The sequence below is a fragment of the Equus asinus genome, chromosome 14, assembly GCF_041296235.1.
Source record: "Equus asinus isolate D_3611 breed Donkey chromosome 14, EquAss-T2T_v2, whole genome shotgun sequence".
Lineage (NCBI taxonomy): Eukaryota > Metazoa > Chordata > Mammalia > Perissodactyla > Equidae > Equus > Equus asinus.
Genome location: NC_091803.1, coordinates 46,083,251 through 46,103,067, shown reverse-complemented (window position 1 = coordinate 46,103,067; position 19,817 = coordinate 46,083,251). Strand labels below are relative to the sequence as shown.

At 47.5% G+C, this 19,817-nt stretch overlaps 1 long non-coding RNA gene across 3 annotated transcripts; it reads right to left on the bottom strand.

The window, feature by feature from the left end:
- Positions 1–242: 242 nt before the first annotated feature.
- On the bottom strand, positions 243–19,626 carry LOC106826022 (uncharacterized). Of its 3 annotated transcripts, XR_006513442.2 has the most exons (5): positions 19,272–19,556; positions 16,176–16,311; positions 15,170–15,255; positions 2,052–2,192; positions 243–817 (listed from the first exon to the last, which is right to left on the bottom strand). It is a non-coding gene; the product is annotated as an uncharacterized lncRNA (long non-coding RNA). The 3 variants fall into 3 exon arrangements; XR_011494357.1 differs by lacking the exon at positions 243–817 and having other exon boundaries at positions 942–2,192; positions 19,137–19,626; XR_006513440.2 differs by lacking the exon at positions 243–817 and having other exon boundaries at positions 942–2,192; positions 19,272–19,603.
- Between the last annotated feature and the right edge of the window lie 191 nt (positions 19,627–19,817).

Here is a 19,817-nt window from a genome sequence, read left to right as displayed (position 1 = left end):
GACCTGGGGCACCCGTCACACCCAGGATGTTCTCACCACTCCCCAGAGCCAAAACGCTCAGGTTGAAACACAGAGAAGTGAAACCTATAAACAATCAAGGCTTATTTCCAGACCCTCAGCGTCCTCCCACCCTAACCCATCCTTTGTGCATGTGCGCACAGACGTAGATGATCGATCCACAGATACAGATGTGGATGTAGATCTATAGATATAGATACAGACGGTATAGATACATCTCAGTTAAACACTCTTCACACATGTTCTCATTTAATCCTGTCGATTCGGGAAGTATTTTCTTGATGAAATTCACAGAGATTTTTTTTAACTTAGCCAAGGGCACCAGCTGACAGGAGACTGAGGTGAGGCTGGCACCAGATTTGAGGACTCTGAAGTCACTGTGATGTGCTCCTTCCACCTCATTTTTACCAGTCACTGAGAGCCCCACCTCAGCCCCACTGGGCTTCCTGCCATTTCTCAAACTCACCTGCCAATGTCACAACTCCGCATCTATATGCAGAGCTGGCTGTAGGGACACCAGCACAGTGTCCTTTCCCTCCTTCTTTTGAGTTCCTCCTCCCACAACAGGCTCCAGCTGAGCCCCTGCCTGCCTCCGAATCCTGCCTCACACAACAGGGGAACTGATCGTTCTTCCTCGGTCTCCTCTGCCGGACTGCAGGCTTCGCTTGTTGACTCAGAGGTTCATGGGCTGGGTCTTCATCCTTTGTCTCAGAACCTCGCTCTGCAGAGTAAGCCCGGGAATGCATCTCTGTATCTTCAAGCTTGGCTCAGGGGCGTGGATGGAGCCGGCAGCCGAGGACTGTTTGTTGAATAAGTGAACAAATCCAACAATATTTTTACGTCTGACAATGTTGATGCACAGTATCATCTCTGAGAACTAATTGATTATATCACAATTTTAAAAATTCGGGACGCTGGTTAGATTACACACACACAATTTTTTTATTGTGGTAAAATATACATAACAAAATTTACCATTTTTAAGCACACAATTCAGTGGCATCAAGTACCTTCACAATGTTGCGCAGCCATCACCACTATCCTCTCCAGAACTTTTTCATCTTGCAAAATTGAAACTCTGTCCCCATTCAACAGCTCTTCATTCCGCCTCCCCAGCCCCTGGCAGCCACCCTTCTGCTTTCTGTCTCTGTGAGTTGTCTACTCTAGGTGCCTCATATAAGTGGAATCATGCAGTATGTGTCTTTTTGTGACCGGCTTATTTCACTTAGCATAATGTCCTCAAGTTTTATCCATGTTGTAGCATGTATCAGAATCACATAATTTTTAAAAGACATTCACTGGATCAACAAAAAGTGTTGATAATCTCCTGTTGTAGGCAGGGCTCCAGCAAAAAAGAGGTAAGTGACAGAGTCTCTGCTCCAAGGTGTCAGTCAACTAATTTCATTCTTAAAGGGTCCAATGTGCTGCTGGATGAGAGACAGCCAACACACCTGGCCTTCCTCTCCACCCTTGACAATGGCTTTCTACACTCCAGCCTATAGATGATAGACTGTTTTCCAGGTGAATCTATTGATTCCAGAAGAAAATTAAAATGGAAATGACTAATGGGAAGAATTTCAGGCCACACTGAGGTAGTGAGTAAACAAGTGACAGATGGAGTCCAGTATCCACTCCTCAGGTCATGCTCTGGAATAGCATAAAGTGGCCACTTACTCTGTCCATGGATCTTTCTGGAAGCTCTAAAAGGCACCAAGACTTTCCATCCAATAAGATGCCCACCAGCATGCCTGCTGGGTGGCTGCCAAGAAGGCCTTAGATGGAATAAAGACCAGAGTTCCAGGAAGTGAAGTAAGGGAGGTGGTATTCATTGAGCTCCTAGTCAAAGCCACATACCATGCTAGGTGCTTTCACACACGGTATCTCACTGAATAATCTCAACAACCAAGTACAAGAGATACCGTCACCTCATGTTTACAGATGTGGAAACTGAGGCTCAGATGAGTTAATAAACCACCCAGAGTCACACAGCTAATTAGTGTCAGAACTGGCAAACAAATCCAGGCTTGTACAACCTCAGAGCTCTCTTCTTTGGCCCGTAATGCCTCTCATTCCGTGATGAGGAGTGATGCGTCCCTCGTCTCCAGCCACCGCGCTGCTCCCCCACTCAAGCCCCAGACATGCATCTTCGGAAGATACATCAGTGGTGGGACCAGCTGAAAGCACAAGAAAGGGTATCATCCTCCACCCCAGAGAAACCATGAAGGAGGTCAGGGGTCCCCCCAAAGAGGACCATCTAGAAGGGACAAGTCTCCTATGAGATCTTAAATGAGAAAGGGGCAAATTCTGACAGCACCAAGAGCTGAAGCATGAGCAGAGCTTCTGACTGAAGCGAAGAATGCTCAGGCAGCTTTTCTAATAAATGATGGTTGAGTCACAAGAAGAAAGAAAAGTTGGCTTCCAGCTGAGAGAAGTGTGCTCTCCATGAAGTGCCTGAGTAGGCGTCTCCTGCAGCCACATCCCACTCTCTCTCCTCCAGTCCTGATGCCACACCTTCTGGCACTTTCTCATGGAGAGAGGCTGCAAAGAAGCAGGAGGCCTAACCCAACTGGTTTGGGAGAGCTCACTTTGACCAAAAAAATGATTGGTGCGGATATTGATGGGAAAGGCATTTCCATGTGGTAGAATGGATCATGGCTGGTCTTGTTTACCAGCTACGGTATCATTTGAGGGGCAACAGCCAAAAACACCTCCCCACACTCATGTCACTGTTCCTGAGATTTCACCTTCAAAAATGTCTTCCTTCAGGTGCCTTCCCCCAAGAGAAGTCTTCTTGGGAGGAGAACATTAATCAACTCCCAGTAAAGTGTTAGGAACAGAATCAAACAGATCTTGAAGGCACAGTGCAGGAGTCTGACAGCTTCTGCTTGTATATTCCAGGGATACAGAAATCACAACCAGGCAAAGAAGGCAGTTCCATGGTCATACAGCTCCCATAAAGCTCTTTACACTAAGCCAGAATATTTTCCCTGTGGCTTCTTCCCCGTCCCATGCGACACTGGGAGCAAGTGTGCTTCTTCATGGCAGTATTGCAAGCCCCCAGACCTCTCTCCTGAGAATGCTAGTTCTCTCAAGTCTTCCTCATGGCACGACTTTGCGACTCCCCCACTGTCCAGGATGCCTCCGAAGGGCCCACTCCAAATACCAATAAGACCACTGCCTATGTATGACAAAACAGCAAAAATAAAGTGTAGAGCCCCAGTTATTTGTGTACACACACATACACACACTCTGACACAACCTAGTAAATGAGGGAAAAGCAAAAGGCTCCAAATTGAGGTAACAAAACAGACCCAATAGGAGTCTCAGATGTGTTAGCTGGGCACTCCTGGATGCAAGAAGCAGCAATTCCCTCAAGTTAGTTCATGCAACTGGGAAGGCAACACTATTAGGATTCTTGGGGAAATAAGGAACAGAGGAACCTTAGCCACCAAGCCAGCCATCACAGGACTCTTGGAAAAAATCAAACACCTGAGCCTCCTGAGAAGAGCAGGAATGCCAGGAGAGGGAGGCCTTGCAGGCATGGAACTGGAAGGTCATTGGAAATCCAAGGCAGCTCTAGGAAACAGGCCATCTGGTAGACCCCTAGGCAGTAGGCCTTTGTGAGCCCCTTCTCCAGGGCTTTGCCACTGAAGTCATTCAGCTCCCCTCATGTTCTGCCTCTTCTCAGCCATCTCTCTTTTTCTTCTCCAACCCTCCCCTAGCAAGTTGATTCTACTACATTTCTGAGCTCACTAAGGCACAGCTCTCCAAGCCAGGCACCCCCCCGCCCAAGGGGTCACTGGCCACCACTGCTCAGGGAACAGCCTGAGGAGGCTCATCAGGAGCTGAAGCCATCACACTTTCCCTCAGGAGAGGACAGTGAGCAGGACCGGCCTATGCCTGACCCTCGTAGTCCACCCAGTGTTCAGAAGGGAGAACTAAGAAGGTGGTCATTTCAGGGTACAGAGGGAATGAGCAAACACAGACATCTTGGCTACCGAGTCCCCAGAGAGAGAATTGCTTGATTCTGATATCCAGATGGAGGGGACTCAGTGAGAACCACCCTGTGTGACTGACCACTTGCTTTTTGTTGCTGATTATTTGGGATGCTGAATAGGGGCCCGACCCCAAACATCAGCCCTATCATCTGTCCATCTACCACTTCACCTTCACCCCTCTGTGGCTTCCAGGCTCCTCCATTAAAATAAAAATGCTACTGGGGCTGGCCCCGTGGCCGAGTGGTTAAGTTTGCGCGCTCCGCTGCAGGCGGCCCAGTGTTTCGTTGGTTCGAATCCTGGGCGCGGACATGGCACTGCTTATCAAACCACGCTGAGGCAGCGTCCCACATGCCACAACTAGAAGGACCCACAACGAAGAATATACAACTATGTACTGGGGGGCTTTGGGGAGAAAAAGGAAAAAAATAAAATCTTTTAAAAAAATAAATAAATAAAAAATAAAAATAAAAATAAAAATAAAAATGCTACTTAGGAATAAATTTAATGAAAGGTGTGCAAGACTTCTACACTGAAGACTACAAAACACTGTTGAGAAGAATTCAAGACCTAAAGAAATGAAGAGATGTACCATGTTCATCAATTAGAAAATTCAATATTGTTAAGATGTCAATTCTCCCCAAACTGATCTGTAGATTCAGGGTCATCCCAATCAAAATTTCAGAAGGCTTTTTTTTAGGAATTGGCAACAAACAGATTCTAAAAATCTAAGTGGAAGTTAAAAAGAACTAGAAGAGCCAAAATAATCTTAATAAAGGACAAATTTGAAGGACTTACACTAGCTGACTTTAAGACTTACTATAAACAGTAATCAAGACAGTTTGGTATTAGCATTAGGATACACAAATAGATCAATGGCTTTGTGTTCCACAAGATAGAATCCAGAAAGAGACTTACATATATATATATATATATATACGTGTATATATATACACACACATATACATAATTTATATATATATACACACACACACAATTGATTTTCAACAAAGATACCAAGATAATTCAATGCAGAAAGAAAATTCTTTTCAACAAATGGGCTGGAATAATTGTCTATCCAAAAGGAAAAAAATAAGCCACAACTCCTTACATCATAACAAAACATTAAATTGAAATGGATTCTAGACCTAAAGAAAAAACTAAAACCAGACAGCACCTAAAAGAAAACACAGAAGATATCTTCATAACCTTGAGGTAAGCAAATATCTCTTAGGCAAAACACAAAAAGCACTACTATAAAAAAAATTAATAAAGTGGAATTCATCAAATTCTTAAATTTCCAACATACCAAACTGAACGGCTACAATGAAACAGACTGACAACACCAAATGTTGGGAAGGTTGTGGAACAACCAAAACTCCCAGCACTGTTGATGAGAGTGGAAAAGGGTAAAATCACTTTGGAAGAAGTTCTATCGGTTTCTTATAAAACTGTGTGACTCTGCAATTCCATTTCTAGGTATTTACCAAAGAGAAAGGTAAACGCATGTCCACAAAAAGACTTGTACAAGAATATTCATAGCAGTTTTATTCATAATAGTCACAACATCTATGAGAAAGTAGATAAAGGGACTGGCCCAGTGGCATAGTGGTTAAGTTTGCACGCTCCATCTTCGGCGGCCTGGGGTTCACAGGTTCAGATCCCAGGCATGGACCTACACACTGCTTGTCATGGACCTAGCACCACTCATCAAGCCACGCTGTGGCAGCATCCCACATAAAACAGGCAGATTAGCACAGAAGTTAGCTCAGTAACAATCTTCTTCAAACAAAAAGAGAAAGATCAGCAAGAGATGTTAGCTCAGGGCCAATCTTCCTCACCAAAAACAAACAAAAAAAAGAAAGTAGATAGAGAAACCATAGCAAAGTCATACTACCCAGCAAAAACAAAAAAACACAAAAAACAGAAACCACAGTCACCATAACATGGGCAAATCTCAAAAACATTACAGTGAGTGAAAGAAGTCTTACACAAATGAGTACCCAATACATGACTCCAATTACAAGTTCCAGGACAGGCACAAACACTCCATGTTGGAAAAAAACAGAACTCTGGTCACCCCGAGGATGGGGATGCAACTATCATCACCATCTAAGTCCAGAAAAAACCCGATACTCATTAGCACTCTCCCCGCCAGCCTCTGACAACCACTAATCCACTCTCTGTCTCTATGGATTAGCCTATTCTGGACGTTTCATAGAAATGGAATTGTACAACATGAGGTCTTTTGTGTCTGGCTTCTTTCACTTAGCATGTTTTCAATGTTCATCCATGTCATCACATGTCAGTATTTCCTTTCGTTTTAGGGCTGAATAATATTCTGCTGTTGGGATGGACTATATTGTGATTATCCATCTATTCATCAGTTCAGTTGACGGACATGTGGGGAGGGGCCTGAGAGGAAAAGGCACAAGGGAACTTTCTGGGGTGATGGACTCATAGTTACATGAGTGTATATATTTGTCAAAATGTACTGAACTGTGCACTTAAAATAAGTGCATTTTACTGAAAATAAACTATAATTCAAAAAAGAAAGAAAAAAGAAATACAGAGAGAATACAAGGAGAAAAAAGGGAAGGAGGGAGGAAAAGACAATCTATTCTGAGAGGTGATTCCTCCTTCTTTTAGCCACAGTCCTCACAGGTTATTTGAGGGGTCGGAAATCACCCGAATCAACACCACTGGCTTCCCTGGTGGGCTGGAGCAAACTGCTCCCAGCGGGGATCCGCGCCTGCGACTGTCTGAGCATATTCCCCATCAGTTCTCACTGCCTTCTCAGGGCGCGTTCTGTCCTACAGAGGAAACCGCCTCTTCTGCCGTTGCTGCTGGAGAAGGTGCTTGGCCTGGCTGCGGCCCATCCGCCTCGGGCTGGCCCCGCCCTGCCCGGGCTCCCGCATCTGAGCACACTCCCTTTTGAGATCATCTACGTCTTCTGCTCACCAAACAACTCTGAGAAGCCAAGCTGTCCTCAGAGGGAGATTTTCCTAGCCACGAGGGAGAGGTAGCTGGTTAGCTGGCAGTTCTATCTCTCAACGCAAATCAATAAACTGACATCAGGTTTGACATTTAAAAAATAGTTTTCTTATACCTGAAAGGAGGCCATGCCAGGAGGGAGGAGGGAAGAGCTTCCTGCCCTGGGAGGAAGGTAGCAGCAGGCAGGGAAGAAGGCCTGGGGACTTGACCACTGATCACATCAGGACAGCCTGAGCAATGAAAACCTCTCCTTGTCAAAAGACATAGTATTTTGCAGGTTAAAAGCTATCAAACAGCGGCATTTTCATTTGGCTCAACCCGGTGGATCATCTAGTGGTTGCAAGACCCTCTGTGCAGGGCTGGAGACCTCTGTCCCAACTGTGTTTTGGGGGTGGGCCACAGGGCATACGCAGAAAGGCACAGTTCATAATACGAGGGAGAGACACCAGCACCGTAGTGGTGCAGGCTACGGATCAAGAACGCTGTGAAGGCGCCAACAACAGGGAGGCTGCTTCCTGCCACACTGTCAACATGCTCTGTGTGCCAACGCTCGGGATGCGATGATGGGCTGGGTGCGGCCCCGCCTCCGAGATGCTCCCTTGTCTCTAGGTGTAGACTAGCTTGCAAACAAAGAACTGGGATGCACTGTGGGAGTCGTTACAAGGGGGTTCTGCCAATGCACAGCTTCTGTCTGAGAGCAAGGGGAACTGGGCGGAAGAGGGGAGACAGGCTGGGTCAAACTGGGGACATTCCAGAGGGAAGGGGCTCTCAGAGTGAAGGCACAGAGGTGGAAACACCCACAGACGTCAAGGGGCATTGCTTCCCCGTTACACCCTGCGTCAAGAGGCAGCAAAATCTCTCCATTGCCTCTCACCATGAGTAAAATAACGCGGAAGAGATTCCCATCCTGGGAGTAGCCTGGCTTCTCCAGCTGGTTTCTGGCCTGAGCCATTCCCAAATGTGTTGATATCATGAATGACAGCGAATGAGTCAACTGTATTATCCAATCTGCACGCAAAAAACAGCCACATCGCCAATATGGCACTATACTTGGGTGGTACCTGGGTGATGCTTGGTCACAAGGGTGAGACAATCTGGAGATGAAAAGAAGATGAAGAAGAGAGGAAGGGAAGGAGAGAGCGATGAAGGAGGGAAGAGAGAAAGAAGGGAGACCGAGTTGGAGACAAGGAGGAATAGGCGGGCATCTCCCTCTTGCACAAGGAATGCAGGCCAGACTTTCCAAGACACAGAGAGCTTTCTAGGACTCCTGACCCCAGAGAATAAGATCTGGGCCAAGGCGGAGGAGCAGGCTGTGAGGCCAAGGGGACGGAATAGTCCCTCCCAGCTCAGGGATCCAAGCCCTTTAAGCCATAGACCTTGTCCGTGACACAGATCAGAGGAGGAGAGTATGAGGAGCTGTAGTAAGTAGCAAGGGGAAGACTTTGCAAATAATTTTTTTAAATTGTCAATACTTAAGTGCTAGGACTCTGAAGTCTGAGAAGCAACATTTTATTCTCCCTAAGCAATCAGAAATGAATAAAAGGAGAACTCTCTGTACTTAGTAAATCTGCGTTGGTGTGGGCCCACACTCAGCAGAACATGGCGGAGGGGGTGGGCAAAGTTGCGGCCATCCTTAGCAGAGTTACACTTCCAGATGGTGCTGCCGTGAGGACTGAGGGGGCTGCAGCAGAGAAGGCAGAAAGCAAGCCAGGAGAGAAGCCTGCTCCAAAGAAAGCCACAGGAGCAACTGTGGGGCAGGGTGGACATTTGCAGCTCAGGTGGACAGAGGCCATCTGAAGAGGGCTGCATCTGTGTCTGCTGTCCTAGCTCCTTCTTTGCAGAGGAGGCTCTGGAACCAGAGGCTTTTGGCTGGGCTGGATGAGATGTGTGGAGCTTGAGTGGAAGATGCCCAAGCAGCAGAGCTGGGAGCGCTGGCTCTACTAACTGGCCGTGCAGCCCTGGGCCAGTCATTTCCTCTCTCGGGATCCATTTCCTCATTTTGCAAAAGGTAGTGCATGGAGGGGCGATGTTTTTTTTCGCAGTGTCTAAGACCTACAAAAGGATCACTGTTGGAAGAGAAAGGCTTGACAACTCTCTACCGCAAACTCTACCAAAATATGTTTCTAGTGCCTCCAACCTTAAACTATTTCCCATCTGTCCTCTCCCTTTCTTAGTCACTTATCTTCCTGACTGGGCCAGGAAGTGAGCTTCAAGGGGGCACCCCTCCAGACTTACCCAGGAGAGACGGGCTAAGTGGGGTACATGCAGGCAAAGCCTCGGGAAAGCTCTCCGCACATGTGCAAGTCTGTGACTTGAGCCCAAAGGCTCTCAGCCTGAGAAAGCCCCAGGTCTTGGTGGGGTTTCCTGGCTGGCTAGGAGCCAGCCTCATGCCATAGTGACATGTCCAGAACTGTCCACCTCTTCAGGTTTCTCCTTCTCCAACTCATTAAAACCTTGACTCTTATTCCTTCAAAACCTTGCTTCAGTGAGACTGACGTGACAAAGAAGACAAACTAATGGTGTGACTTCAGGCCATCAGAAGATGGGGGACGAATAATTTAGGTGCGGAATTGCGAGAGCACTTTTTAGGGCTCTGAGTAACACAGCTTAGGCAACTGCTTGCCCCATTCTCGAGGAGACCCACTGACCACAACATCCTGCAAAGCCAGGGTTGAGGGTAAGGCCCAGAGACACCCCAGGCTGGTGACTCTTCGCTGTCTAACTTTCTATTTCTGCCAAATATGAAAGTTTGCTTGCCCCTGCAGGTAAAATGAAGAGACTTCCTGGGCTAGGAGAACCTAAGGTATATGCACGTGACAGAATCAGACTGAAGGGACAAGAATTGATTTGGGAAACTGAAGAGAGAGGGAGGGTGACTGAAATTCTGGGTAAGGATGTAAATTCACCCAAATTTCTAACATTCACTGCTACTCAGTGGAGTGGGCTAATGCAGTAGTAACATTTGCTATTATTGCTGTTACTGTTTTAGTTCTACTCTCAAACGCCAGCATTTTTAAAACAGCTTTATTGAGATATACTTCACATAGCATAAAACCCACCCATTTAAATTGCACAATTCAATGTTTTTCAGTATGTTAACAGAGTTGTGAAACCATCACTGCTATCTAATTTTAGAATATTTCATTACGCCAAAAAGAAACCTCATACTCATTGGCAGTTACTCCCTATTCTGCCCGTCCCTACCCCTAGCCCTGGGCGACCAATTTCCTTTCCCTCTCTGTAGATTTAAACAGATGGCATTTCGCCGCTTTAGGTACTTTTCCTACAATGAGGGTGTGCCATACATCAGATGGACTGACGTCTTTATCAAGATTTCATGACCCATATACAAATGGCCAAGAAGCACAAGAAAAGATGCTCAAAATCACTGATCATTAGGGAAGTGCAAATCGAAACCACAATGACATATCATCTCACGCTCATTAGGATTGCTATTACCAAAACAAACAAACAAACAAAAAATCCCCCAGAAAATAACAAACAAGGATGTGAAGAAATTGGAACCCTTGTGCACTGTTGGTAGGAATGTAAAATGGTGCAGCGACTGTGGAAAACAGCATGGCGTTTCCTCAGAAAACTAAAAATAGAATTACTGTATGATCCAGAAATCTCACTTCTGGATAGATACTCAAAAGAATTGAAAGGAAAGTCTTGGGGAGATAGATGCACATCCATGTTCATAGCAGAATTATTCTCAATAGCCAAAAGGTGGAAGCAACCCAAGTGTCCATTGACTGATGAATGGATAAACAAAATGTGGTCTATCCATACAGTGGAATATTATTCAGCCTTAAAAAAGGAAAATTCTAACACATGCTACTACATGGATAAAACTTGAAGGCATCATTCTAAGTGAAATAAGGTACTGATAAAAAGACAAACATACTGTGTGATTCTGCTTACATTAGTCGCCTAGAGTAGTCGAACTCATAGAGACAGAAAGTGGAATGGTGGTTGCTGAGGGAGGGCAAATGGGGAGTTATTGTTTAGTGGATACAGAGTTTCAGTTTTGTAAAATGAGAAGAGTTCCGTAGATGGATGGTGGTGATGTCTGCACAAGAATATGAATGTACTTACTACCACTGAACTATACACTTAAAAATGTTTAAGATCGTAATTAAGGTTACTAATCAGTTGCCTTCAAGCTAATCAAAAGGAGAGTATCCAGGTGGGTCTGACCTAATCACATGAGTCCTTAAAAAGAAAATTATTTTCTCCAGCTGGTAATAGAAGAGAAAGTCAGCGATTCAAAACAAAAGGGGGGTTTGAGGCACTGTTGCTAGATTGAAGATAGAGGCGGCCACATGGAAAAGGCATGAGACTGGCCTCTAGAAGCTGAGAACAACCCCCAGGCGACAGCCAGCACATCCTGCCTGGATTTACGACCTACAGAACTGTAAGAGAATGAATGGATGCCGCTTTAAGCTGCTAAATGTGTGGTCATTTGTTATGCAGCAGTAGAAAATTAATATGATCTCCTAATTGGGGCCAGAAAGGGAAGGAAGGCATTCTGGGGGGAGAGGTGAGTCTCAGTGATTGACTTTGTCTTCTTCACATATTTCCACCTCCTCTAGAAAGCCTTACTCACCCCCTGGAGCCTCTGAGGATCCTCCGCCTCTGCCTTCCCATGTCAGTAATTATCTACCACTCCCTTGGCCCTGCGCACACGCTGCCTGCAAGAGGCAAGCCTCCGCTCCTCTCCAGTCATCTCGTCTTCTCATCTCTGGTCTAAGCACTTCCAACACAGAAGCCACAACTTGACCTTTTCCATATTCCCCAAAGTACCCAGTACGGAGCCAAGCACACAATAAATACTCACAAGTGTTTGTGGATTAAGCCCTTTTCTTTCCGCTCCAGTGATCTGCAGGGCCAATGAAGGGATTTAAAACTGCTCTGGCCACAGGCACACCCAGAGCCTTTCCATTAAACCAGCTTCAGCACCTCCTGGGATTAACAAAGTGCCAAGGCAATACCCCATTTCTGAAGAATGACCTTTCGTTAACACTGGCCAGTCACGTTTGCAAGCATGAGTGTGGCTACCATTTCTCTGAATCACAGTCTGGTTTGTTTGTTTGTTTAATGTTTGTCTACAACTGGAATTTGCAAACACAAAGGAAGCAAGAATAAGGATGGTGTGAGGTCTCACAAAATGCTCTACCTGTATTCGTTTCAACAACAAACTTATTCTGAATTCCTGCCATGCCCAGGCACCAAGCTAAGACCCTGGAGACAGAGGACTAAACCGGAGTGGCCCCAACCCTTGGGCTTGAATGCCGGTGTCCCGTGAGCACATGGTCAGGGGAGCAAGAGAGATCATGAGAGAGTCTTGGACAGCTTGGAAACCAGGAGATGGAATTTCTTCAGGTCGGAAAAACAAGTGACCACAGAACCAGGTCTTCTCCAGGCAGGTGGTGGGTGGGGCTCCCTTCTGTATTCTGCTTGCCCCCATGACTATGGGCCTGCCTTCTCTGCCCCACCCTAGAGTCCAATAGCATGCCTATGATGTCACTGTCTAGATGTGCAACAGTCTTGGCAAATTTCATCCCGGGCCCTCAAGCATGGATTAAAAAGTCAATCCATCACACTTGAATAGACCTTTACAGTCTACAAGTCACTGTCATGTTCATTGTCTCATTTGATCCTCCCAGGAGCCTTAGCAGGTGAGTGGGGTAAACATCATTTCCATGTCACAGATGAGGAAACTGAGGCTCAGAGAATTGAAGTGATTTACCCAGGGTCCCCTGGTTTAGAAGCCAAAAAACCATGTTCTTTCCTCTCTACCACCTTGAATCTAGTCTTTGGCCTCAATGGGAACTTAAACAAAAACTGGCTAAGCTCTTCCAAGCCGGCCTTAGTGGAAGGTGTTCAAAATTTCTCTATAGAAAGAATGAAGGAGAAGCAGGGATCAGGAGGAAGAGGAAAATACAAAGATGCCTAATATTCTAACAACACTTCATACTCTTCAAAGAACTCAAATACTTATCTCATTTGGTTCACAGAATAATCCCATAACGTTAATAAGGTAAGTATTTTGTCACCGAGATTGGTTCAGAACTAGTCCCCAACTCTTCTGATTGCAGGACTCCTTCCATAAGGCAGGGGAGGCCATTCTTGCCACTCATACTGGCTTCTGTCCCTTTGGTCCTGAAGGGTCGAGACCAGGAGACAACTGGATACCCTCTCTTGTATGTCCCCACAAGTCCAATATACAACGACCTTTCATGTCACTGTGTGTTCCCCTGCCAGACGCTGGCTCCAAAAAGCAGGCACCTTCCTCTTCTGGTTTCAGATTACTTTTACAGAACTGATTTTATATAACTGACCTACTGGGGAGAACAGAATCTGTTAAACTGTTGTTCATCCATTTAACAGCCATATTCTGAGCAGGAACCACTCTCGGCCAGTCCCTGGGAGTTAGAGAAATGAATCAGATATATTCCCTGCTAATGAGCAGCTCACAATCTAGTGGAACTGTGAAAACACAAAACTGATGAAGATATGACAAGATACATGACATTCACAAATACATGACAACATGGAATAAATGTCACAGTAGAGTTATAAGCAAAGGGCTGTAGAGGGACAGCAACAATTCTGACTGGTGGAAGGGAAGCATCTTCATGCAAAAGAGACATTTGGGCTGGGGCTTGAAGGATGAATGGAGAATCCTGACAAGCGGGGAGATGCACACCGAGGACACAGCACAAACATTTGGGAAATGGGGTGGAGCCTCATATGAGGACAGCATAAAGTCTGCTTGGCCCCCAACCTCATTCTGAGGCTGAGTGGGATCCAGCTTAGACCTCCAGCCAGATCCAGGCTGGATCCTGACCCCAACTTGAGCAGACCCAAGACACCTAGACCACATGCTCCTTCCTTTGTCAGGTTCTAGGGTTCTTGAGGCAGATCCCACCAAGTCTTAACTGCCTCTTAACTACTCATCTTTTCTGTTCTCCAGCTGGTTCTCACGTGTGTTTTGCTTTCCCAACTAGACTAAAATGTCAATCTCCTGATTCCTTGAGAACATAGCCAGCAGGCGCCTATACCCTACCCAGCCAGCATGAGGCTGTGCACACAGTAGGTACCAACAACCCATTTGTTGACTGGTTGCTGAAGCCTACAGGCCCAAGAATCACAAGACGGCAGTCTACAAACAAGTAGAGCAAAAAGGGGCAGTACTTGTAATCCTCACCTGGGATGACAGTGAAGACCTTAGAAGACACACACTTCTAGTTTTAGGATTACATTTTATAGAACTGACCTAAATTTAAATCAAGGGGCTAAGATTCACTGGGTCACTCTACGGGACTGCCCTGTATTTCACCTTCTGCTCTCTCTTAGACTAAGGTCCCAAGGTCCCTTTAATCCATTTTTCTAGTTCCTGATTGTCAACATCTTCCAATGAGGTGTGGTGTCTCATCCTTCCTCTTGGAAAGAGTAATGCGAAGGACAGCATAGTTGCCATTGCCAATCTGGAGACCCAAGTTCCAAGGCTGGAGGAAAGAGCAGAGTGAGGCCGAGGGGGGAGTGGGAGGACCCCGAGACAGAGTACAGCTTCCTCCCAGTTAATCTCCAAGGAGCTGAGATCTTATCTGAAGTGTTGGGTGGACAGAACCGACAAACAGGGAAATTGGATTGAGTCAAAACCCAAACAGGTCACAGATCCCCCAGGATGGAGCATGAGCAAGCAACTGATATAATCAACTAGGAGTTGGGAGGGACGGGGGCAGGTGCAGAAAGGATCATGGGCCCAGGTGGGTTCAGGGCACAGAGCTTTAGTTTTGGAGATTGTCTAGTCCAGCCCTCTTCTCTAATTCCATGGTTGAGGTCCTCAGATGCTCTTTCCTGTGCTGGACTAACTCTCTTCCACCCTGTGTCTCTCTCCACCCTTGACCCTCCCAATTCATCCACCACATTGCTGCCAGTGATCTTTCTCCAACCCACATCAGCTCAATGTCTCCCCTCTACCTTCAGGATAAGGTCCTAACTTCGCACAGCCTTTGAAGGCCCTTCACTGCTAGACCTAGGCAGACCTTCCAATCTAATCTCCTTTCCTCACCCTTACCCCTCCCTACCTTCCACTGACTTCACTCCACTGACAACATACTGCACAATATTCTCCAGAGATATGACAGACTTACTCCCATCTGCTAGGAGAATTCCAATTTCAAGGTCCAGCTCAAGTGTCACCTCTTCAGTTAAATCTTCTCCTGCTCACTCATTTCCCCTAGGAAAGATGGGTTAGTTTCTCTTCTGTGCTCCCAGAACCCCTCCATGTAGCATTTATTACCCTGGTTCGCACTGATTTACAGAGACTGGGAGACCGTCAAGGGTTGGGATACATTTTGATTCTCATCACCCTCTTTGTCCTTAGTTAGCACAGTAGGAGTAGGTGTCAAAAAAAAAAAAAGTTTGCTTAAAGAATGAACCCCTTTTCTTTATAGACACACAGTGAGCTCCTGGCAGAAGCCAATTTAAACTAGTTTGCCTGATGCCCAGATCAGGGCATTCCTTTCCAGGTTGCTTCTTCTACCTGTTTTCCATGGCCACACAGTTGGATGGCTCGTCACTGACCTGGACTTTGAAAGATGGGGACAGTGACAGACATTTGCAGAAGCAGGAACTCAAGCTGCTCTCTGTAAGGAGAGCCTTCTGTGCCTCTCCGAGGGAAGTGTTTTGATTCCGAAGGGCTTTGAACGGAGCTGTAGGCGGTGACAGAGCAGGTGAGTCAGCCCAGCCCACACCCGTTCTCTGCTGGAGAGGCCAGCATCTGTCTGTCTTGGGTGCTATGGGAAATGGGTGCTCTGAGCCAACTCAGGTCCCAGGGAGGGAGGGCTGCCGTCTTGGCCAAGGTCTCCCCGACCCCTGGTGGTGAAAGCAGGAGTGATGGCCTTTGTCTATCAGAGCAAACATAAAGGGACTCAGGGAGCACACGGGATGGCCTCAGAAAAGCTGCAGCCCATGATAAAGGTCAAGGGACACAGCTCACTCCTCTTTGGGCCCCATCTGGAGACAGACGTGGAGAGCCTTCCACCTAAGCTGCCTGCACTCACTGGTGTCTCTTCATTTCTCCAAATTCAAAACCCCTCAAGAAAAACACAAGATGCCTTTCATCACCCATCCCCCAAACCCAACCAGAACATTTACCTTACAGTTGAATCTTGTTTTAAGCAAAGTCAGCATGTAAAGTTGAGGGATAAATCTTCACTTTACAAATCCTTTACACCACAAACAGCACCCCTGATGTGTCCATTCACTGATGGCTTACTGTGTGTAAGGTCCTCTGTTAGGAATTGGAGAGAGATACAAATACTATTGAAGTATAATCCCACCCCCAACAAAGAAAAGTTGCACGTCCAAATTGCTGTAAATACAGGAGATAACATGATAAATCCTTTAGGGCAGGCTCACAAAGGTGAGTTTGGGAATCTGGAGGCGAACGAGTTTGGAGGGAGATCAAGGGAGATGTGGCATATGAGCTGGGCTTTAGAGAATGGGTTGGACGTTGCCATTCAGAAATAGGTGACACGGCTTCCCGATGCAGGAGACTCAGCAGCAAAGGACTGAAGGAGGATGCACGCACTATGGATGGACTCAAATGTCAGGCTGATCCATGTGGAAACCCACAAGACTGGGCTGAAACAGTACATTTGACATGCCCAAGCCCAGGGACATGGGCAATGGCACAAGGAAAAGGCTCTGGACAGCAAAAGTACATGATGAACACAAACACTGCAGCAGCAGGGAGAGCCAGGATGGGCCTTGCAGTCAGATCAGCTCTACCCTTAATAGCTGTGCCATCTCGGACAAGTTACCTAGGCAAAGTCTTGGTTTTCTCATCTGCAAGGTCCCGACCTAGGAGACGACCATGAAAAGAAATGAGATGACAGATACGAAGCACCTGGCGCAGCGTCAGGCACCTAGCACGTGATAATACACACGAGGTTCCTTGTCCATGCTCAAGGGGCTTGGAGGACGAACAACAAATGAAAGACTTTCTGGGACCCTCTGGGAAGGAAGAGGCCAATGAACGGGGATTCTGAAGAGAGGAGATGGAGCAGGAAGAGGAAGCGTGGAGCGAAGGCCCCACGCCTTTAAGCTGAGGTTTCTGCCCCAGCAGGCCATTTTAGGGGTGCTGGTAAACTCTCCCCACCATGCTGCTTCTTGGTTCCTCCCTGAAGAACGCCGTGTTCCAGCAGCAGCACCAGCAATGCAATTAGCAGAACGGAGCTTGTGGGTGGAGCAATGAGTAGGAGTCGAGCAGGGAAGAGAGGCAGCACCTTGGGCCCCTGCCCAGATTGTGGGGTATCAGGAATCAGGGGGTGGGTAAAGATGGCTTCAGAGGGAGAAAAATTTTAATTCCAAAAGCTATCCTCCACTAGGAAAGCCAAGAATCCCAGGGTTTTTTTTTTTTTTTTCCAGATCTATATACCTGCTTTTTCAACCTGAATAGCCTGGCTTACTACAAACCAGCAGAAGAGACCCCAACAGGCCCCGGACTCACCTCTCCAGAGAGCCTCCAGTCCCTGCAGCTGACCCTCTCAGTCCCCTGGGGAACAGGCACAGCTAAGGACCTTTAGGGAGATTTCCCATCTAATCCTATCTAGGTTTGTTCCTCATCCATTCATTCATCCCACAAACATCCATAGAGGAACTACTATACACAAGAGAAGACCCCGGGGAGGCAGCTGTCAGTTTAGGTGTTCATACCTCCATCCCTCAAGCCGTTTCACTAGTCAGTTTCTTTATCTGTCAAACAGAGAAAACTAGGTTCATGGGAAGATGCAATGAGATAATGGACATATCTGGCATAGAGTAAGTGCTCAAGAAATGTAAACTATTATTATACCAGCAGACGTAAGATTGCTTGTCATGCTGGATATCTTTCATTTGTCCCTCCAGGTACATTCTTCATCCTTTTCCACCCTGTGCTGTGCCCTAGAATTGACCTGTATGAACTATATCAAGACTCCCTTGCCTCCTGACTTCCGGTTGGGTTTGGTCCACAGGGAGTCTTAACAGATCAGAGGGAGGGAGAAAGTGAGTACATAGTTTTTATTCCCTCAACTGCCTTCTGAGCCCCTTGACCCAAAGTTCTAGCTCCAGGAAGATGACCCTCCACCCAGCCTTTCTGTCCCCAGGTGTAGGCATGGTGAGATCCCACTGTCACTAGCCCCAGAATACTGCACTCTCCAGAGCTGTTTCCCTTCACCCTGCCTTAAATTACCCTATTGAAAGGTGCCATGTTTTCTGCTGGCCCCTAATAGAGATGGGGTAGGAGGATGAGAACAGGCCTGGGCATCAGGAGACCTGAACTCAAGTCCCACCTCTGCCATTCACTCGCTCTGTGACCCTGGGCCAGTCTCTTTCCTTTGCAGTCTCAGCTTCCTCATCTGTAAAAAGAACAGACTGAACCACATGGCTCTTTTGTGCTATAATTCCCTGCCACTACTGGCTCTCTGTGAAGTTAAACCCAAGCAAATGGATGCATATAAACAAACAAACTTTCCTAGTGCAGAGGGCAGGTTAGCCAGCCAAGGAGCTTTCCCAAACCCCACATCACCTCATTCTCTTCCAGGAATCACCTAATTCCTTTCCAAAGACTTTCCTTTTCCTCTCAGGCCACCAGGGACCAGATGCCTAAATGATCTCCACTCCAAGGCAACAGCCAAGAAAACCCAGGAAATTAAAAGTAAATTCCCTTTCCTTTCAGTAACCACTGGCCAACCCTGGTTTAGCCACAGAGGACCCTTCCCAGGTCCTAGCATGCCTGAGGGTCCAGGCAGGAAGCAGATACAAACCAACACCAATGCGTCCTCCACAGGGCTGCAAAGGGAAGTGAGGCCATCTCTGGGTGACAGCCGGCATCTAGGGCAGAGGGAGCCACCTAAGCCAGCATCCTGTCAGAAGACACCAAAGCCTGGATGGAGATCCCTGGCTAAGGACCACTTGATGGCGTACAACGTAATCTCTGAAGTCCTTTTCAGCTCCTGAAATTAGCGACTCAGGGAACCCCAAGAGCCACAAGAAGGACATCCCAATGAGAATATCACCCTCCCTGACCCCCGTATCTGGAGTGTCACCTGCCCTAAGTGCTTTCCCACCCACCTCGCCCAGGAGTAGGGGAAGGTGAGCGAGGCAGGGCTGGTTTCTGTTCTGGAGGACAGGACAGGCAGACTGGATTCCAGCTCCTCTGAGCTTCTGGCGGGAAAGGGAGATGGAATAACCTCATAAAATTCTCACTTCCGCAGGTGAAAACCACATCCTCACTGCCAGCACCGATTCGCCTTCGCCTTCTTCACATGCCCCAAATGCCTCCAGCAACCTGTGGCCGCACCCGCAACAACAATGAGCAACTTCAAGGCCTTTCCCGCTCTCGAATCTAGACTTCCGAGCCCCTGCGGGCGTCCAGCGAGCGGACAACGCACAGAGCGGCCTGAGGCCGGGACAGCCTCGGGCACCAGCGCGGCTGAGGGCAGAGGGGGCGAAGCTCGCCGGCCCCACAGCTAGGGGACCCCGCTCCGCCCCGGGCGCTGAGTCACCGCCCACCCCGGCTCCGCGGAGCCCGCGTTCCCAGGAAGCGCCGCCGCGCGCATGCGCATGCGAGAGTCCCAGCGCGCGACTCCGGAGTGCGCGGCCCTGGCGCGGGCGGGGCCGGACCCGCGGCCGCGAGCCGGGGCGCATGCGCGGAGCGGGCTCCGGTTGGTTAGGTTTGTCTGGACGCGGCTACCTTGATGCCTCGCTGCTGGTCTGCAGGGTCGAGGTGATGAGCCCCTCAGGGACGCGTGA